The sequence below is a fragment of the Chrysemys picta genome, chromosome 10 (assembly GCF_011386835.1).
Source record: "Chrysemys picta bellii isolate R12L10 chromosome 10, ASM1138683v2, whole genome shotgun sequence".
NCBI classification, from domain to species: Eukaryota; Metazoa; Chordata; order Testudines; family Emydidae; genus Chrysemys; species Chrysemys picta.
The window spans coordinates 8,628,528-8,649,954 of record NC_088800.1 but is presented as its reverse complement, the minus strand read 5'-3'; the positions used below and the strand labels follow the sequence as shown (position 1 = coordinate 8,649,954).

Here is a 21,427-nt window from a genome sequence, read left to right as displayed (position 1 = left end):
TACCATCTGCGATAGTAGCTGGTGCCTGATGGACTCTGCCTTTTGTTTTGAATGATGGCCACACAAATCTAGGGCTTGGGAAATGTGCCACGCTTCTGAGTGCAATGGAAACTGAGCTTCTCTCTTCACCCTCCACAGATACACGTGGCGGTATGGGTGGGATGATGAGTATTTGTACCGTGGAAGCACCTAGAAGCTACAATCAGAGTTCGGGGCCCCATTCTGCTAGGTGCTGGACACACTCGTATATTAAAGACCCTGCCTCAAAGAGGGAAGTCGTGATCCATGCCCCCCACACCCAAGCCTGGGTCTCTTAGCTGAACCTCCCCCTCATCCTCTAATGCAAATCCACCGACAGATGTCAGATGGCTAACTGCAACCTGGCTTGGGTTTGAACCTGGGAGCTATAACACAGATTTCTGTGCTGTGAGCACTAACACACACAGTCATATTTTTTTTTAAAAATCCCATCCAAATGCTGCCTCAAGGTCCCAGTGGTAAATAAAATCTAGGTCCCCTCCTCCCGGCTGCTGTAACAGTACATTCTCCTGTCACCACTTCTGCATCATGGCTACTTCAGCTTTCTGGGACATAAAATCCAGGCTTTCCTCGCCTCAACTGTGACTGCCTCCTGGTGCCATCCATACCAGTCAGCACTTCATTTCTGGGAAGGAAAAATAGGGCAATGGAGTGGCATAAGAATAACTGAGCCTCTGTAAAAGTCAGGGAGCAGAGAAAACGCTATTCCACTAGAATTGACTGGAAAACAAATTCTGTTCCTTGGTTTCTGACATTGGCTCATTTATTCTTCTTGGGGCTTAATTAGCAGTTACTACTTTTTCTTAATTTACCTCTAAAACTATTTAGTGAAGATGGCTCCTGAACAGATAGACCCCATGAGAAATTTCAGCTGCAGAAAAATCTGAAGCACATTGGGATCTAATTTGTGGCCCAGAACAAATGTATTAGAGCAGGAAGTTGCTGATAAGTCTTCCCTTACTCTTTTTGGTAACAGCCCCAACTGTGTGAAAGATGCTCTACAGACAGATGTGAGGTCAAAGTCCTCACCTTGAGGAGTGTGCAATCTAGCGACACAACTAGCAAGCACAGTCATTGGGGATGGAAAGACATGTTCCTGAGCAGTGAAATTTAGACTTTGTAGTTTTGTGATTTTTTCTTGTTTGTGGCATGGGGAGAAGGTCTAAGAAAAGTGTATCTGTCCTCTAGTTTGTGTTTGGATTCTTGTGGGCTGAACAATTCGTGATCAGCTAAACTTAAGGAGCCCTAATGAGCGTTGTGATGAGTTCTAACCATTCTTAAAACAGTCCTGAGTATACTCTGTAGGTGAACCTTGGTAGCACACACTAACTACAGAGTATCTCTGCTCCTGACTGTATGATCAGAAAGTGGGAGTCCAGTGACTGCAAGTTATTGCTGCCAGGTTTCTTTCTCTTTATAACTTTATATGGCGATAGAGTTGAAAGAGGACTGTGAGTCTGAGCATTTGGGAACCAATAACAGAAGGTAGTCATCTGTGAGGGGTGCAAGATGATGGTCTTCCTGTAGAGAAGTCTAAGGTGTTCATGCGTGTATGGCATAGTGGCTTATAGCGCATCCAAAGACACACATAGCTGACCTTTAGGCCTAACTTGCCATACTTTGCAACACTGAACAGAATGAAAGGTCCATAGACATTAGAAAAGACATTCAGAGATTGCAGTGAGCTAGCTAATGTGTATGTGCACTACTTTAGCTGTCTATGGATGGATTCAAAACTGCTCAACTCTGGGTGACATGGCCTATGACACCAAGAGCTAACTGAGATTCTCATTTATTGTGGGTGGCAGAGACCCTGTGGCTTGGAGCAGAAGAATTTGAGTTCCAACTTGGCTGTCACTATGAAGTTCTGTGGGAGTGGGAGATGACTCTGCATTGCTACCATTGGACTCTGAGGTCAGAAGATATAGGTATGTGAGAAAAACTCAGTCCGTTTTTGCTCCTAACATTTTTGATGCTCTTAATTTTCCAGATTGCTTCACCTGAAAAGCTTCTCTTGTGTACTATTCTTTAACGTTAAATCTTTCCAAAATGAAGCAGGAGCTTTATATTTATGTCCCTGAGAGATGCTGTGCACGGAATGCAAGCTCTCCTACCTAGATCCCTGGTTTTTAAACGTTCTAGCTCACTGTGAGAGTGCCTGAGAATGTGCCTCATGTATGGAGGACACAATTGCAGTCTGAACAGGAGCGAGTTTTGGTTAAATAGAGCTTGGATACCTGGGGGGAAATCCTGGCCCATCTGAAGTCAATGGCGAGACTCCACCCACTGTTGACTTTTAGCTGCTAGAAATAATGAATCCCTTTCTAAAGGAAATGTTTGATTAATTCAACTAGTGATCAGAAAGCATGTTGATTTAAAAACAATTGCTAAAATCCACATGCTGCTGCTTACTGTGTGATATCTTTAAATGGTATGTTTGATCTTAAACTGACAAAAGCTGTGCTATTGACCTACCTCAAATTACTGAAAAGGATTTAGATTGTGTGAATAATCCAGTACAAGACACTACAAACATCACCTCAAACGTGGCAATATTACACACACACATTTTATTTGCAAGCTGTCAGAACCACGTGTGGCAGTCTCTGCTACTTGTGTTTACTTCTGAGTGGCCTGTGCAGAATATTCAAACACAGTTCATGGGAACAATCCTCTTCTTCACTTTTGTTTTTTTCCTTTTTGCTAAAAACAAAACAGCCACATCAAGTCAGATTGTCATTCGCTTTCCAGAGAGATGTTGTTTACACTTAGCACACAGTTGGGGCCAAAGTGAAAGCTGCATAAGTGTCTGAACTGTTCAACTGGAAATTACATCTTGCACAGGAACCTAAATGTCAAATTCCACAATCCCCCTTATAGCCAGAACTGTTTCAACTCCCTCCCCCCCCCATGACTTTTCTTCATTTTACTACAGATGTAAGTGTACTTTCCTTCAGATCTGATCAATCATATTTGAGAATGCCACTATCTAGGGCACAGTAAGCTATCACCCAGCATTTCAAATGACACTTAACTACAATAACAAGTAAACAGAGCCCAGGAGAGAAATGCATTTTGAAATGTGCTGTTCGTGCTAGTAATGAGAAGCAATTAATGAACCAAGAGAGTGAGGAATGAAGGGAATCACTTTTAGTTCTTATAAAGACACTAGTGGATCAATGGGCCATATATTCAGACCTGCTGAAAATGGGTGCAGGTCCTGTGGAAATCTCTGGGACAGACTCAGCCATGTCATTGCTTATTTCTTCCATGCACAAAGGGCAGCATGTACTCTCAGCCTCAAGATAAAAGGAAAACAACAGAAGAACGAACAAAATCTACATGAGCGAGCGTGTGTGTCTCATTTTGGAACGGCCTCATAACACACCAGAGAAACAGACACTCCTCCACACATTTAAAGCTGCAGTACACAGAAACAGAGTAAGAACTGGTACTTAGCTTCATGCACCACAACTGAGAGAGTGATATGAATTACAGGTCTGGCATACCTGGGTGATAAATAGGTGGATGTTAAAACAATGTAACTTGTATTCACTTGGCAATCAGGGACAACCAGATTCTACTCTGTTTCACCAGGCAGTGGAGTCACTCCAAACTTACACCAGGGTAACAGATCAGGATCTGGCCCTAGATGGGTAACACTAGTATATCATATTAACCTGAGGGAGAAGAAAAGCAGTGTAGCATGGAAGGCAACTAATGGTAGGATATAAGGAAAAGTAGGTGGGGAATCTGTTTTGGTTTACATACTATTGCTAGTTGCTTTTCCTGATACAGTCGTCCTCTCTCTGGCCCTTCTGACGTGCACATTACTCCTACTCCTACCTTATTTGTAACTTACACTAGTATTGAGCTTGGTCCTTTACTTCTTTAAATGATAACCCTTTCAAGGAATCACTTGGTTCATTCAACTGTGACTTGAAAAACCTGATTTTAAAATGTTTTCTGAAATCCACATGCTCTTGCTGACTACACAATATGTGTAAAGCATACGCCGTTTGATCTTGAATTAACAAAAGATGTGGTTTAGATCATCTTACCTCAAAAATTCCTGAAAAGGATTTGGCTTATATGAGTAATTCAGTACCAGAGGCTGTACAAACATTGACTGTAATAGCAGAGTGTTAAGGTTAACAGTAAGGCTAAATACATAACATTTATTTTGCTTTAAAGAGCGCAAATATCGTCGAGTTAAGGGGTAGTTGAAAAACATATTTCCAAGAGCAGTGGCCTCCAGTTTAGTTCTTTATGATAAAATAAATAACTTCTGATTAACTTCAAGTTCCAATACTTCAGATGTTTGTTGTCACAGAGAGGCAGCCTTGATGATTGGCAGCTCTAGTCTAGTCTCATGTATTTGCAGAAATCACTCGATCCAGACAGAGCACCTCTTTCTTTGCTGTTTTCAAGGTTTCTCTCTCTTTGGGCTGGTCTACACTAAAGCTGGAAGTCGATCTTAGTTACGCTACTTCAATTATGTAAATTACGTATGTATGTAAATTACATAACTGAATTTAGGTTGATTTACAGCAGTGTCTACACCCCTCTATTTTGATGGGAGACGCTCTCCCGCTAACTTACCTTCCACCTCTCGGGGAGCTGGAGTGCAGACATCAACGGGAGAGCGCTCTGCCATCGACTTAGCTTGTCTTCACCAGACCCATTAAATCGACACCACTACATCGATTGCAGCAGTGCCTATTTAGCGGTAAGCCCTCACATATTAATGTTTCGCTTTTGACTAGGCAGAGGGCTTGCAAGGGTCATTAAAGAAATCACTAATGCTTCTGCAAATGCCATGGGCCGGATTCCAGCCTGAGATGCACAAACACATCACTGCAAATATTTTCCAGATAATGACGCTGATGATATTGTAATCGGGAGTTAGCACTGCAAGCAGCTTTCCCTCCTACACTCAACCATCCTGATAACACACTTCTAGTACTCCACGTGTGTGGCCCCTTGTGGATGATGAATTATACAGTATTGCATAGAATCCTGTTCAGATACAGAAAATCAGAGTGCGTAAAATTCATCCTCTGGCAGAGGGCACTTAAAAAGCCCTCCATGCCACAGAATATCTGTTGTACCCGTGAGCCCTGAAGATGGACAGGAGAGCACAGGGAGGCAGCTGTATTTCCTCCATGCTGCCAAGGTAAGCTCCTTGTGTGTTCAGATTCAGAACAGGTTGGCACCGCAGGGCATTTGGGGAGTGGGATGGGAGAGGGACCACTAGATTATTTTTTCCCACAGACTTTGGACTGTAAGCTGTTTGGGGCAGGAACAGTCTTCTTGTTCTGTGTTTGTACAAGCTATACAACAGGGGTCGGCAATCTTTGGCATGCGGCTTAAAGGGACACCATCAACTTGAACTCTATAGTCAGTTTTTTAAAAAGAAGAACAGGAGTACTTTTTTAAAAATGGCTTAAAAGACGTTTCAGGTACAGTGCATCCTTCTGTGTATTTTTGTGACTTTGAAACCACATTTTCCTATTGTTTCCAAACAGGGAAAATGGCCTATACAGGGGAACCAGTGAAACTGACTATATACACACAGTGCTGTCAAATATAGAAGTTAAACACACTGACAAAAAGGACATTCTTTCTCTAATCTCTCAAATCTAGTAATTTTATAATCTAGACAGAAGCACAATTCTTAAACTGACAGTGTCCCTTTAAGAGTTTATTTCAGATTAAGCGACTCAGAGTTCAGTTTTAGCATAGAGAATCCTTGCTTAGTTTATTTAAAATTCAAATTAGAGATAACTGTAAAATGCATTTATGTAGGTTTCTAAATGGTAAATTGTATCTAAGCATCTTAAAAATTCAAATGAAATTTCTACTAGTTTGGAGGAAGGACAAGCTCCTGCTGCTGGTACCTCTTAAAAATATTAATTAATTTAAAAAACAGACAGTTTACTGTTGCATTTATTTTTGCAGCAGTACACATATTTTAACCAGTATATAATATTAGATGAAAAGCTGCAGTGTCTGAATGATGCAATAAATATGAATTTTTTAAAAATATAGAAATGATCAAATATTATGGAAGGAAAATAGTTTAGTGGATAAAATATTAAACTGTAATAACCGTTTTTCTTTGGATCTACTTAGCCTACCTAGTGTTCTGTGTAAGATGTAAAGTTATAATATGCATGTGTACACATCTGTCTCTATAAATATACATGTGCATCCCACATTTCTAAAAACAGGACATGTGTGCTGGGAAAATATAGGAACAATGAACTTCCTTAAGAGAGGCTTATTTTTTCAAGTTATTAAAAGAAGGTGGCGAGCATTCATGAGGATATGAAAATTTAAAGCCGTCTGAAGGAAACTCTTGAAAACCTTTGGTTAAAGTTGTTGCCAAGGAATCTCAGCTATGTTATGTCAGAATGTTTAATTACAAGCAGCAGTTTAATGAATGGAAAGATATTGCAAAAGCAGGAAGTTTCTGAAACTACATAGAGCAACCATGAAAATAAAATTCCAAAGGTTGTAGATCTGAAATCCTGTTGGAAGCTGAAATTTCCATCTACATTATTACTCCTTGTCCTACTGTGTACAGTTTGCCAGCTGTGCGGCTAAAGGGAGGTAAACTGCTCTGGATATCATCTTCTCTTAGGCTCAGGCACCATTTGTTATGTTGATGTGAAGAAGTTAACTTCTTTGCAATTGTTGTTAGGGGTGTGTACAGAAATACAGCTTAGCAATAAGGGGAGGAAAAGCAAATGTCAGGGTGGATTAAATAATATATTTTTTTCTGTTCTTTCCAAGAAGCTTGCTTTCAGCATGATGCTGCTATTTATATCATCTCTCTTAAACCCAGCTGTTGATTCATGTTAACATGCAAAATGGTGCAGAAGCCCCAGCAGAAGTGTGAGTATCCCAGAGAAACCAATATTCTGTCATTTTGAGAACGTATTAAATATCACAAGCTTTCCTGGGATGTGGGTTGGTAACGCAATGCGTGAGGTAGGCAATACAAATATTTCTGACATTTAATACCTGATGTTAGGAGGTCAAACAGAGCAGCTGACTCAAAAGAACATATCTCTGATTCCACAGTTGGACATGTTTGAAAGAGAACTTTTACCCGTAACTCCAGTCTGACAGACGTACCATACACCCACATTACAGCATTCCTATACAAGCGGTCTTATGTACCTGAGTGGGATAATGTGGTCTTCTTTTTGTAAATATCTCCATTAACTTTATTTAAGTTTATTAAATTTGGCCTGTGGATTGTAGAACACATGTTGTTTTTAACTTCTTCTAGAACTTTTTTTATTATTTGACAAATACCTATAAAGCTACACACCATCTAATTTATTTGTGACTTTACAATTCCTGTTTGTTTTATTTAAAAAAATAAATAAAACAAATGCCATTAGGTATATTAATTAAGAGCCAGAGACTGGGAGTTTTTGTGTGAAACACAGTGTGAAAAAGCAGCTGTTTAAAACATCACATATGCTCTAGAGGTGACATAAGGTGTTGTAAAGGTAATTCCCAGGCTAGAATGTTTACTTTTGGGTTGATGGTTCTACAATATGAGATAAGAGTCTGTTGGCAAATAAATCAGGGAAGATGACTTACAGACCCTGAAGTCCTGAAGAGTTCTGATTGAGTGGAAATGCATTGGAGTAGAGAGTGGTGGGAAAGCTCTATTGGCATTATAACTGCTGAAAAACAATGTTAACTGAGATCCACAACCAATAACCTGTGAGGTTCTCTATTTACAATTAGGACAAATTCACAGCAAATAGATATCTCTTTTCATAGTTTTCTTGTGTAATTTCCATTCCTTTGTTCATATTTGTATAAATAGCACAGAAACTGCACTAGTTACCTTGGTCAAAAAAGGGAGGTTTTTTGTTTCGCTGGTGGTTCTTGATCTAGCACAGGGGTCGGCAACCTCTGGCACGGGGCTCGCCAGGGTAAGCACCCTGGCGGGCCGGGCCAGTTTATTTACCTGCTGACGCGGCAGGTTCGGCCGATCGCGGCCCCCACTGGCTGTGGTTCGCCGTCCCAGGCCAATAGGGGCGGTGGGAAGCTGCGGCCAGCACATCCCCCCCCTGCGCCGCTTCCCGTCGCCGCTATTGGCCTGGGACGGCGAACCACGGCCAGTGGGGGCCGCGATCGGCTGAACCTGCCGCGTCAGCAGGTAAATAAACTGGCCCGGCCCGCCAAGGTGCTTACCCTGGCGAGCCGCGTGCCAGAGATTGCCAACCCCTGATCTAGCAGTAGTCTTTGATCCACTGACCATGAGTTTTCTGTCTTGCCTGTAAATCCTATGTTGGGTAGATAGAATTGCATCTTGATGATTCTCTCCTTACCTCTCAAGAGTCACCCCAGAAGGAGTACTGTTGGATAATTACTCACTTGCCCTATGAGCACTCTCATGTGATGTTCTGTGAGTTTTTGTTCCATTACTCCTCCTATGAAGATAGTGAAAGAATTGGGGCTGCCCTATTTGGTGAAATTTCTCCTATTTTCCTGACTGGCACTGGGACATAAATTAAACAGGAGCTGGTTCAGACTCAGTGCAGAATAGATGAGGAGACATTGGTGGTAGGATGAAGTATCTTCAGGTGTGTGTGTGGAGGAGATGCTGGCTGATTGTTTTGTGGTTGGTTTACCTACCCTTTATCGAACAAAGCAAAGTTCAGATCTTAGAGTCCCTATCTACTCTTGAATTCTTAAGTGGAAGCAGTGGCCAGAAGTTCCTTTTTACCATTTGCATTTGGCTTACAAGGTAGCAATCTTTTTACTCTGTGATGTGGATTTCACCTTAGTCATCCACAGCTTTATGCCTTTCAGACTGGATTATCCCAATATATTTGTCTTCATGGGACAACTGTGGAAGTCCTCTTGGAAATTTATAGCTAGTGCAGAATGATGCTGCCTGTCTACTTAGTGGTATTAGTCATATTGATCTATGATGACCTCTGTGGTTTGTTTAATTAATTTTTTCATGACCCAGCACAGGGAAAGAGGAGGTTTAAACAATATTTAGATAATTTAGTTATATTCAAGTCAGCAGGCCTCGACAAAATCGATCCTAGGTACGGATAGGAGTGTGCAGGGGCCAGTGTGATTGGACAGGGGCTGTGTGAGGGTCAGGGGTGTGATTGGATAAGGGGTGGGGTGACCATATTTCTGAAAGGGAAGACGGGAGGGACACCATGTGGGGCTGGTCTGAGTCCCTCGCCTGAGCTCCCTCCACCGGCATGGGGCTGGTCCGAGCCACTCATCTCCCTGCAGGGCTGGACTGAGCTGCTCGCTTAAGGACCCCTTGTAGGGCTGGCCCAAGCCGCTCGCCCTACTCCTGCCTTCCCTTCACGTGAGACTGACGCTGGCATCACTGCTCCCTTTAGCCCTGTCTCTCACGCAGGGTGGGTCTTGCACTGACACTTGCCCCCCCACATTCCTCTGCACCCCACTTTTTTGGAGAAAAGTGGCCATTTGCTCTTTCCACCTGATTAAGTTGGCAAGAGCAAATGGGATAAATGCCCACTTCTGCGAAAAAAGTTGGGACAGGCGGGATAGGGCTTAAAAAAGGGACTGTTGTGGCCAAAACGGGACCTCTGTTTACCCTAATAAGGGGATGCACAGGAGGCAGTGTGACTGGACAGACCTGGGTGTGGGGTGTGATCAGATGGGGGCACAAAAGGGGCAGTGTGATGAGGGGTGTGGTTGGATGGGGGTATGATTGGACTGGAGCTGTGGGAGGGTGAGTTGAGGGGCGTGGGCAGCTGAGGAAGTGCATGGGGCCAGTCTGACTGGTTGAGGGCTGTGTGAGGGTGGAGGTTAGGGTGACCAGGTGTCTAGTTTTTGACTGGAACACCGGTCACAAAGGGATCCTGGCGGCTCTGGTCAGCAGACTGTCCAGTTGGCGGCGCCACACAACGGGCCTGGCAGGCTTCCTGCTAGCTGCCGTGCACCAGAGCTCCCATGAAGCACCTGGCATGTTCCCCCTCCGCCTCCTACGCATAGGGGCAGCCAGGGGGCTCCACATGCTCCCCCTGCCCCAATCACTGCCCCTGCAGCTCCCATTGGCCGGGAACAGCAGCCACTGGAAGTTGTGGGGGCAGCACCTGGGACAGGGCAGTGCGCAGAGCCGCCTGGCTGCACCTCCACCTAGGAGCTGGAGGGAGGACGTGCTGCTGCGTCCATGAGCTGCTTGAGGTAAGTGCTGCCCGGAGCCCCTTGCTGCCCCAACTCCTTGCCCTCCGAACCTCTCAATCCTACCCTAGAGCACCCTCCTGCACCCCAAATCCCCAGCCCCCCCCCCCCCCAGAGCCTGCGGCCCCAGCCCGAGCCCTCACTCCCTGCCCCGCCCAGCCCCTGGCCCTAAGTGAGCGAGGGTGGGGAGAGCGAGCGACAGAGGGGAGGATGGAGTGGGGCGGGGCAGGGGGCGGGGCAAGGGTGCTGGTTTGTGTGCCCGTAGACAGTTGGCAGCCCTAGAGGGGGCGTGGTCAGATGAGGGAGGGCTCAGGTTGGACAGAGTTGGGTGAGGGGCGTGACCAGATGCGGGGGTACACCAGGGGCAGTGTGATTGGAGACGGGCTGTGTGGGTGCTGGGCTGAGGGGAAGGAGGCGTGGCCGGCTCCCCACACAGCTAGCGCCTAAAGGGGCAAGCAAACAAGGGAACAAACCCAGCCCTGAGGGGGCTGCTTGCGCATGCGCCTCTTGTTGCATGGGAGACGGACCGCACGTACATGCGTCACTTGCTTTAAAGTAAGAGCGACAGAGAAGACGAAGGGTCCTTTGTGCGCATGCGCTTCTCTATAAGGGCTTTAGCCACCGCCAAGGCCTCCTTCCAAGCCAGCTGCACAGTACTCAGTTTTGATTGGTTGGTGCGTCCCGTTCTCTGTCTTTGATTGGGTGTTTATTCCTGTCATTCAAGAACTCCGCGTTCCATAACTTCCCCACGCACCAGCTGCTCTCCGGTTGACTGGCACTTTACTCTTCCCGACCCCCTTCCTCTCTCTGATTGGACTGTTCTTCCAGTCACTCTGTCCCGCTGCCTATCAGCTTCCGGTTCTGTTCGGATTGGGTCGGGTGTAAAGATCATACACCCCGCCGCTCCCTGTGCCCATACAAAATAATCCTCTGTTGCTACCTGTGTCGCTAGGGCCCGGTCAGTCCCCTCTGCCTGAGATAGATTATAGGACTTCCCCAGTACCCCACCTCCCTGCCTGCTGAGCGGCCGGCTGTATCCCAGCGGTAGCCGTCAGGACAGGGGCGCGGAAGGATACCACAGGTCGTTCCGTGGAGGCTGAGAAGAGAGTGACAGAAAAACTAGTTCCGGCTCCGCCTGTGCCTTGTTTCCCCAAAATAGCGCCCAGCGGGTATCCGTGCGCCGGTGTCAGTGTCTCCCGAGAAGCCTGAGCGAGGAGGAGGCAGCGGCAGAAGCGGGGTGCAGGGGGGCGGCGGACGGACGGGTGAGTGAGCGGGCGGCCAAGCTGGCGGGCAGGGGGCGGCTGCCGGGCCGGGGCGGGGCAGTGAGGAAGCGGGGTCGCGGGAGAGGCTGAGGGCAGAGGCGCGGGGTTACGCAGGTTGCCCCGGGGCCGGGGCGGGCGAGAGGAAGGGACCCCGCGCTGACAGCCCGCCCCGCGGCGGGGGGCAGCTGTCATGGGCTCAGTGTGCGGGAGACACCCTGCGGGAGAGGGAGGCTGCTCCGGGGAGGGGCGGGGGCGAAGAGGGGCAGGAGCCCGGGGGGTGGGTGGCGAGTAAGGAGCGGGGATCCAAAGTGTGCGGGTGTGAGAGAGAGAGAGGGGGGGTCGCCCGGGTGGGCGAGTTGTTCTCACTGATGGGCCTCTCGGGAACTTCCTGTCCCTGCTGCCCTGCGGAGAAGATGGAGCAGGCCGGTGCAGCCCGTTCGGGGGCTGGGTGTCAGAGAGGGGAGGAGGGGCGTGGGTGCGGGGACATGATGGCAGGCAGGGAGCTCTGCGGTCGAATTGTATTTCTCTAGTGGCGAACTTCCCCGTGTGGGGTGGGGGGAGTCGGGCACGACACCTTTTGACCGGCTCGTTTGTTACCTGGAAGGGTAGAAGCCTCACTGGGTCAACAGCACCGCACAAAGGTGGGAGAGGGTTTTTGTCCAGAAGAAGAGTGTATCAGATGCTGTCAGAGAAGTGAGGATTTTCTGGAAGCGGGGGTTGAAAGAGGAGTTGTTCAGACAGTTCTACGGTGAAAGAAGGCCAATGTTTTGATATTTTTTTTTAAGAGGGGCGGATCTCGTTTTTGTTCATGTGTGTGTTAGCTCCGAGAAAGAAGAGATGTGAGTACAGTTGTCTGTGCAAACAGCATTGTATTAATCAGTTTTGTCCAGAAGTGATGAAAAAAGGTAGGAAGGAGACCATACTCTTTCTGAATGAGTAACAGCAAGTCCCCTAAGTTTTTTCTGGGGTTAGTTTATGAAACTAAACTTTCCAATACATTTTATCTGCTTTTGAGATGTGCCTGCTGGCGAGGAAGGTGGTGAAGGAAAGGGTGCTGTTGAGAACATATGGCAGTGAAGGTGTGCAAATGGTATAAATTGAAATTGTCTTCAGAAAGGGAGAAGTTAGAAGGGAGGCTGCTTTTGCGGCTAATGGCAAAACCAGTGAATCCCACAATCCTTGGGGATCTATCTTGCCAAAATAAGTGGTCATATCTTCTCATTGTTTAAGAAAGATATGAGATGGGAAGTAAAGGGTGTGAGGAAGTAGATAGTGGTAGCAGAGGAGTAATTCTGAGACAATGGGAGAGAAATAGTATCAGAAACAGAAATCTGGTTTTGGCATGAAAACAGGTATTATGTATATTTTGTAGCATAACATTTATATTTTATTTTAGTATTATTTTGTAATAGTACAAGTGATCTGTAAGCTTCCGAAACCCTTCAGTAGGGTATTATTATATATGAGCACTTCTAGAATCTAGGTATAGTGTTTTGTCATCTAAGTGTGTGTATTTTTTCATTGATGAAGTTTTGGCAGATACTTAACTTTTACAGAAGGTGGCAGAGCAATGATCTTGAAAACAGTCTGTGATATGTCTTTTAATAAGTCTGATTTTAAATAGGATATGCAAGATTGGAAAACTTATTATTGATCAGCGACTTGTCCAAAAATCAAAGATCAAATAAACAAAGCCCCCAAAACCCAACAACAAAATCCTGTTTCTTCTGTGTCTGGCTGAGAAATGTGGATATTTTCCCAGTTAAAATTCTGCTAGTTTTATTTAGTCACTATAACACGTGCAGAATTATACTGTCTAGACAATGTACCAATTGAGAAATATTATAGGTGTTTCTTTTTGTAATGCACGACTTCAGAATTTCTTTAGTTACTAAATTGCACAATATCTGGTGGGATAAATATTTTAAAAATGCTGAATATTAAAATATTTGTCAAAATTACTGAACCCTAAATAGGGAAACTGATAGTGTAAGAAAACAAAACATTATTGATATTTAGGGATTATATTAATTTTATACAGTTGGAGAAATAAGTGTCTTGTATTCAGGTCAGGGTTACTGGAAAGATTTATAAGTTAGGATTTAAGAGGAAAGCAGCATGCTGATCAGAGGGATAGAAGGAAGTGACTTATGGAAAGAATAAAAGAGACAAATATGCACTTGATTAAATGGAGATGAAGGTGAGGTGAAAAGGCATAAGTCCAACAATGGAGAAGAATAGTTTAGTATGAGGATGGGATGGAATTGGACATAACAAGGCAAAAATAGAGGGAAAATTTAATATAGAGAACAGTCCTGCACTGGCAGGGAGATAAAATAGATTATCCAGGTCATTTCTGACTTCTGTTATTCCATTTCTGACGAGAGTATTCACTAACTGTATAATTACAATAGAAGCATAGAAGTCTTTAATATAATCATGCTTTAGCTTTATTTCTCTGGATGCTTTAAATGTGTATTTAAATCTTCATGAATATTTAGCCACCTGTTTATATATAATCTTTCATCCAAGAGTCTTAAAGTGCATACAAATATTAAACCTCACAGCTCTATAATCACACAATACCATTTCCTATGCCTAGAAAGGAAAGGGTGAAATAAATTGATTCATTATGATTTAGGTTAGACATTAAAATGTCCTTATAGTCAGGAAGTTTAAACACTGGAGCAAATTATGTAGGGAGGTTGTGGAATCTCCATCATTGGAGGTTTTTAAGAACAGGTTAGACAAAGAGCCGTCGGGGATGGTCTAGTAATACAGTAGGGGACTGCACTATATGACCTATCAAGGTCCCTTCCAGCCCTACTTTTCGATGATTCTGTGATGCTAATGAAGGCTTTAGGTGAAATGTTTCATAGGATTGACATGGCAGTACTAGGGCGTTGGCCATTTTGCAACTAATAGTTTTGAAGAAAATAATGTTTGTTATATTAGAAGTCGCCAAATCAGTTTGTGACAGCACAAGTCTTAGAACTTGTTTAGAAACCTTATTTGAATGATGGTGCAGGCTTAGGTTGCATCTATGTTTTGAGCTAGATGTGATTCCCGGCTTGTATAGATGTATCTGCGCTTGATCTGCTCAAGCTAGCACCTAAAAATAGCATTGTGTGTGCTCGGGCATGGGTGATCACTTAGGTTAGCAGCCCCAAGTACAATCCTGCCTGGCCCGCTGGGTATATACTTGGGCGGCTAGTGGCCATGCCACTCTGGATATACTGCTATTTTTAGGTGTTCGCTCAAGCTGAGCTAGCACCTTACATCTACCCGAGCTGGGAATATCACCTTTCCGCTCAAATGCAGACATATCCTTAGTCTTTCCATAGGATTTAACTTAAACCAGTTAGTGACAACCTCAGCGCTTTTACAGGTTTACTGTACCACAGTATCAGAGGGGTAGCCGTGTTAGTCAGAATCTGTAAAAAGCAACAGAGCCTTGCATCTGAAGAAGTGAGGTTCTTACCCACGAAAGCTTATGCTCCCAATACTTCTGTTAGTCTTAAATGTACCACAGTGTTAGTCAGGATTCCCGGGTAGTCCCACAACACATAGAGTAGTCCCACTACACACAGGGTGATGCTAACAACTTAAGTGGAGATTCCAAACCAATAATGCCATGTAAATCAGTGTAAACAGTGTCAGGAATCATGCCATACTACCTTGCCTTGTCCCAGTCACGCCATACATTATAAAACACATCTGGAGGGGCTGGGGAATGCGCTAACTATTGTAAGAATAGTTTAGTGTAATACTGTTTGTTGCATAACCATATTAACTTAAACTAGTCTGGAATACAGTTAATCTTTTTGCTTCTGTAGACAGCGCCAGCCCATAATGGTCATGTGTGTGCTGTGCAGTATAGCTTGTGTGTTTCACCTGGGTGCTAAACATGCACCTTCATTAAAACTGAAAAACTGTACATAGTATGTGTCCATTTTATCAGGAAAACAAACTTGGTTTTTTGTTTTTGTTTTTTTGAGAATATTTTAATTTCTTACAGAAACTGTACAATGTAAGACTTTAAAAAAAACAACAACTTTTGCTAGTAGTTGACAAGTCATCTATGGTTTTGTTGTTTTTTGTTTGGAAAGCACCTATCTCGTTTTGGGTGCTACAGAATAGTTCCAATATGTTAAAGCTCTTTAAAGAACCAGTTATCAACTGTGTTTAATAAATGGTGGTTCTGAGTTTCCTCAGGAGCATTCCTTGAAGAGGGGGCACAATGCTCAAATTTCCTTCTCACTCTTTTGTGCAGCGGTGGTGGTGGCAGAGGGAGGAAATGCAGCTTCTTTGTGTTGAGGTTACAGTGAAACTATAGCTGTTCCTGGGGGGAGGAAAAAGCACTTCTGGTGTGACTTACGTAGAATGACAGCCATATTGCATACGAACAAATAGGCAAAATATACAACCAGCACATTTAAATAAAGTTTTTAATATGTAGGTTGTGACAGTGACAAAAGCAAGAGTATTCAAAGTTCAGGTTAATGCTCTGTACTTTGTTTTGTTTGGGGAAGTGGATGTACGAATGCACGTGTACAGATACAGTTGAATGATCTTTACAAAACAAATTGTTGACCTTTTGTTCCTACATATATTTATTAGTTGTTTTTTTCTGAATGAAACAAATCAAGAGATAGAACAAAGTATATTAGAATCTACACTCATGCTGAGTAGTGGGAATTTTGCTGCATGCTGTTCAGATTAGGTACATTCAGTGGTTAGTTTGGCTTTGGTCAAATAATCAGAAAAAGTACACAAGGTTCTTCTCCATCTTCTTTCCTTTCCGGTTTTATAGTATATGTTAAATGGTACTGAAGGGGCTAATGGAATTACTAATTTAAGAACATAAAAATAGCCATTCAGGGTCAAACCAATGGTCCATCTAGCCCAATACCCCGTCTTCTGATGGTGACTGGTGCCAAATGCTCCAGAGAGAGAGAACAGGGAAATGTATTCAGTGATCCATACCCTGTCATCCAGAACCAGCTTCTAGCAGTGAGATGTTTAGGGACATCCAGAGCATGAGTTTGCATCCCTGACCATCTTGGCTAATAGCCATCAATTAACTTATCCTCCAGGAACTTATATATATATATATTTTGAACCCTGTTATACTTTTGCCTTTTACAACATCCCCTGGCAATGAGTTCCACAGGTTGACTGTGCGTTATGTGAAAAAGTACTTCCTTTTGTTTGTTTTAAACCTGCTGCCTATTAATTTCATTAGGTGACCTCTGGTTCTTGTGTTATGTGAAGGGATAAATAACATTTCCTTATTCGCATCATTCGTGATTTTATAGACCTCTATCATATCCCTCCTTAGTTGTCTCTTTTCCAAGCTGACCAGTCCCAGACTTTTTAATCTCTCCTCAGATGGAAGCTGTTCTATTGCCTTAATCATTTTTGTTGCCTAACTCTGTACTTTTTCCAATTCTAATATATCTTTTTTGAGATGGGGCAACCAGAACTGCATTCAGTATTCAAAGTGTGGTTGTACCATGGATTTATATAGTGACATTATGATATTTTCTGTCTTATCTATCCCTTTCCAAATGGTGCCTAACATTGTTTGCTTTTCTGCTGCACATTGAGTGGATGTTTTGAAAGAACTATCCACAGTGACTCCAAGATCTTTCTTGAGTGGTAACAGCTCATTTAGACTCCATTATTTTGTTATGTATAGTTGGGATTATGTTTGCTTTTATCAACATTCAAGTTCATCCATCATTTTGTTGCCCAGTCACCCAGTTTTGTAAGATCCCTTTTTAACTCTTCACAGTCTGCTTTGAGCTTAACTATCTTGAGTAATTTTTCTATCATCTGGAAACTTTGCCATCTCACTGTTTGCCCCTTCCCCAGATCGTTTATTAATACGTTTAACACCAGTGGTCCCAGTATATATCCTTGGGAGATCCTGCTATTTACCTCTCTCTCCACTATGAAAACTGACCATTTTATCCTGTCGGTTGTTTCCTATCTTTTTACTTATTCGTGCAAGGGCCTTCCCTCTTATCACATGACTGCTTATTTTGCTTAAAGCCTTTGGTGAGGGACCTTGTCAGAGGATTTCTGAAAGTCTAGGTACTCTATATCCACTGGATCATACTTGCTCAGATTTTTTTTACCCCCTCAAAGAATCTTTAATAGATTGGAGAGGCATAATTTCCCTTTACAAAAGCTGTGTTGACTCTTCCCCAACATATCATGTTCATCTATGTGTCTGATAATTCTGTTCTTTACTATAGTTTCAACCAGTTTGCCTGGTAGTGAAGTTAGACTTACTGGCCTGTAATTGCCAAGATCACCTCTGGAGCATTTTTTTTAAAAATCAGCATCATATTAGCTATCTGCCAGTCCAGGGGTCGGCAACGTTCGGCACGCGGCTCGCCAGGGTAAGCACCCTGGCGGGCCGGGCCAGTTTTATTTACCTGCTGACGCGGCAGGTTCGGCCGATCGCGGCCCCCACTGGCCGCGGTTCGCCGTCCCGGGCCAATGGGGGCGGCGAGAAGCCGCGGCCAGCACATCGCTCGCCCGCGCAGCTTCTCGCCGCCCCCATTGGCCCGGGACGGCGAACCGCGGCCAGTGGGGGCCGCGATCGGCCGAACCTGCCGCGTCAGCAGGTAAATATAACTGGCCCGGCCCGCCAGGGTGCCGAACGTTGCCGACCCCTGATCTATGCAGTTCTACTACTTGATTGCTCTCTAATAGGCATAACAAAAATATTGAAGTTTTCCATCACTTCCCTTTCAATTTGTTAAAATAGTTGAAGTCTTCCTATTTAAATGAGTCTCATGTTTCTCTGTTCAAAAACTTGTAAATATTCCAGTGAAATAGAAGTTCAAAAACTGACAGCCTACTAGGTGGGGCTATCCATGTGGGGGAGGAGGGTAGTGTGAAAAAAATCAGAATTTAGTGTGTCTAACTTCAAAAGAAAAAAACAACACCAACTATGTATTCCAGGTCCCACTACACAGTTAAAACCACCTGTGGTGGTGGTGGTGGTGGTGGGGGGTTCCATTGTGCTGTGAGAGATATTCTCCCATCTCACCAGAGGCATTTGCTGACAAATATGGGTATCAGTTTCTGCAGAATTTAGGCTGTAATATAAACTTTCTACCCCATATGAAAGCAAAGATAACTTCTGAGCCATTAACCAAATAGAACACCAGTTCATTGCTGTCCTCTCCACTTTGCAAACAAACAGCAGCAGCAAAGCTATTCATAGGTTTCCCAAAGAGAATACTGCAATTAGTAAGACTCTGGTCAGTTTCACTGTAGATCAGAACCATATGAACAGGAGTGTGTTAATAAAGTTTTGGTGAAGATATAAGATGGCTGTTAGTTGTATGTACAGGTCTGTCGCATCTTAGGCGCATTTAACATTTGCGATTTCAGCTTTACGCAGTCGGCAAAAACAAAAAGAGAAAAATAACAATTTAAATACTGTTTCTGTAGTGTGGGTGATTCCGCCCGCCATTACACTCAATGTAATTTTGACTATACGCGATTTTCGCTTTAGGCGCTGACTGTGGAACGTAACCCCAGCGTAAGATGAGACAGACCTGTACCCTGGGAAAAGCACAACTAATAAGCCTCTTATGTCAAACTTGCCAATGCAGTTTCAAATTTAAAAAAAAAAAATGTGAACAGTTCAACTGGTCAAAACCAAGAATACACTTTCCCGTACGTAATTCTTCAGAACCTAGAATATTTCTCTAACAAAGTTTCAAGTGCCTTTAAGTTTGAATTGAAAATGAAAGCATGCTGCTCTACAGTACTTAGGTTTTCCTACTATATTATCAACCTTTAACAAATACACATGAACAAAATAGGTATTTTTAGAGACTTATGTTCTTGAACACAAAAGCATCAATGTGTTATTGAGAAGTTCCTTAGGACGCAAGAAATATCTTCCATTCAACTCACCTAAGAAGCAACATGAAAGAATGCGTGTTAAAAGAAGAGATGTCGTCTCTGGCTTAACTGGAAAAATTCAAGATAGGAGCAATTATTTTTCTCAAAAACCATTGCAAGGGGACCAACCAGTAGCTCACGCTCATAAAAAATGGGAGTTATACATTACTTTATTTTCTACAGAATACATAGTAACTGGAGGAATAAGATTGCTACACTACACACTAGGAGTTTGTTATACAGTTATATCTGAACAGCCACTTAAAATACACTTAGGTTGCTTTCCCCAAATAACACTGGCAATAAGTAAGACAGTTCAGGAAGTTAGAGAATTAACTTTGGAAAAAGAGTGTATTGTTAAAAAATCAAGCAAGTTCCAAAAAACATCAAAGACCAAATTTAAAAAAAAAACTTAAGGGAAAAAGTCTAAAATATGAGTAGGTGGTTTCAGCTATACCACAGAAGGGATTGACACTTTTGGAGGCTTAATACATTCTGCATAAATATGGGAAATATTTTAAGCACCATTTCAGTTTAAGTATACCTCAGCAGCATTTTAGCTAGCCTATTCAATTGTAAAAGTATAATTAGGCAGGCCAAAAAAGAATTTGAAGAGCTGCTACCAAAAACAAATATAAAAAAAAATTAAGAACTTCAGAAGCAGAAAACCTGCCAAAAAATTAGTGGGGCCACAGGACAATCAAAGTGCTAAAGGAGCACTCAAGGAAGAAAAGGGCATTGCAGAAAATCTAAATGAATTCTTTGCATTGGTCTACACTGCTGAGGAGCTGAAGGAGTCTCCCACATCTGAGCCATTCTTTTTAGGGGACAAAAAAAATCTGAGGAACTGTCCCAAATTGAGATGTCAACAGAGGGTTATAAATTAAATTCAAGTAAATTAAACAGTAATGAACTACTAAATCAGTAATAAGGATCAAATGGGATTCACTCAAGAGTTCTGAAGGAACTCAAATATGAAACTGCAGAACTAATAACTGGTATGTAATCTATCACTTGAATCAACCTCTGTACCAAATGACTGGCATAGGGGTCGGCAACGTTCGGCACGCGGCTCCCCTGGCGGGCCGGGCCAGTTTTATTTACCTGCTGACGCGGCAGGTTTGGCTGATCGCGGCCCCCACTGGCCACGGTTCGCCGTCCCGGGCCAATGGGGGCGGTGAGAAGCGGTGCGGGTGAGCGATGTGCTGGTCGCGGCTTCTCGCCGCCCCCATTGGCCCGGGACGGCGAACCACGGCCAGTGGGGGCTGCGATCGGCCGAACCTGCCGCGTCAGCAGGTAAATAAAACTGGCCCGACCCGCCAGGGTGCTTACCCTGGCGAGCCGCGTGCCGAACGTTGCCGACCCCTGGCATATATGCTTAGAGGGGAAGGAGAATGGGTGAAATCTCTGAGTGGGGTATGGCTTGTAGGTGAAATCAGCTGTCACTGGATGTGGAGAAGGGGTATGGATGTAGTTGCAAACTGTTTTGGGGGCTTGATTTATTAGAATCTAAAGCTTCTGGATAGTGTGCAAGGCATATAATTTAAAAGGTTGCTATTAAATCATAATTTTCAGTCTTGAGAGGTTGGTTCTCATTCTAACTAGTAAATGTGAAAGCTATTGATCTGAATAGCAGCAGTGAAATTACAAATGGAGGATTAGTATGTAGTGATGACCAAATTTCAGTGTATTTATTTATCTGACTCAGTATGCCAGAAGATGAAAGAAGTGGTGGGAAATGGTTCCATTACTTACAACTGAAGTAATGATAAAGTAATCCTCTTACGTTAGAATGTAAATATTGTCAAAAGTTAAGTAGCAATAGAAAGCATTTGTGCTCAGCTCAGATGTGCATAAATCAATGTATTTGGATTCTTCAAGATCAGATTTTCCATCAACTGAAACTATTGTATTGAAAGAATACTACATTGAGTGTGATCCTGCAAATGGGAAATCATTGAATCACTTTGCCATGGATATACTCC

The 21,427-nt window shown here is 43.5% G+C and overlaps 1 protein-coding gene across 20 annotated transcripts in view; it reads left to right on the top strand.

Moving 5' to 3' along the window:
• Nucleotides 1-1,853: 1,853 nt before the first annotated feature.
• Nucleotides 1,854-21,427, top strand: part of MEF2A (myocyte enhancer factor 2A) — a 159,846-nt gene continuing 140,272 nt past the window's right edge. For 6 of the 20 annotated variants that reach the window (XM_042856606.2, XM_005294841.5, XM_065559216.1 and 3 more), the window contains exon 1: nt 11,169-11,510. The gene's annotated coding sequence lies outside the window, so the exon portion shown is untranslated. Of the gene's footprint in view, nt 1,968-6,845; nt 6,940-11,110; nt 11,511-12,013; nt 12,350-21,427 lie in introns of those variants that run through there. The other 14 variants (XM_065559209.1, XM_065559211.1, XM_065559217.1 and 11 more) reach the window with 12 other exon arrangements.